Genomic DNA, 537 nt, shown 5'->3' with positions numbered 1-537 from the left:
CCACCTTTTTTATATATATCTTTGTTTCTATATTTGTATATATATATATACACGTAACACCAAGAGATTCTGTTTTTCCCTGTGTCAAGGCTCAGTTGTTCAGCGTGAGACAAAGCTACCCCATGTCCAGCCTGATCATTATGTGAAGCCTATCCCATGAGGTGTATGAGGGTTCCATGTGGTATATTCAGATTCTACAGAAATACAAGCTTTCTTTTAAAATAAATAAATAAACCACACAACAACAAAATCCAGGCCATAGACTTCATGGTGGTAAAGTGTTTCCAAGTGCAAGCCAAGGATAGGCTGAGAAGAGCAGCTCTTGGAGGGATGACGAACAGCCTATTGCTTGCTACCACCACCATTGTCATCAGCATGGTAATTGTAAACCCAAATACTTATTTTCACTCCAAGTTTTACTCATGAAGAGTAGATCATTCTAGCTGATGCAACAGTGAAGAGCTCCAAAAGAACTATAAAAATTACCTACTCTGAGTTTTTATAAAAGGGGAAATGCAATTGAGGAAAGAAAAAAGC

This window comes from Melopsittacus undulatus, chromosome 8, assembly GCF_012275295.1.
Source record: "Melopsittacus undulatus isolate bMelUnd1 chromosome 8, bMelUnd1.mat.Z, whole genome shotgun sequence".
Lineage (NCBI taxonomy): Eukaryota > Metazoa > Chordata > Aves > Psittaciformes > Psittaculidae > Melopsittacus > Melopsittacus undulatus.
Note: the sequence above shows the minus strand (reverse complement) of the source record.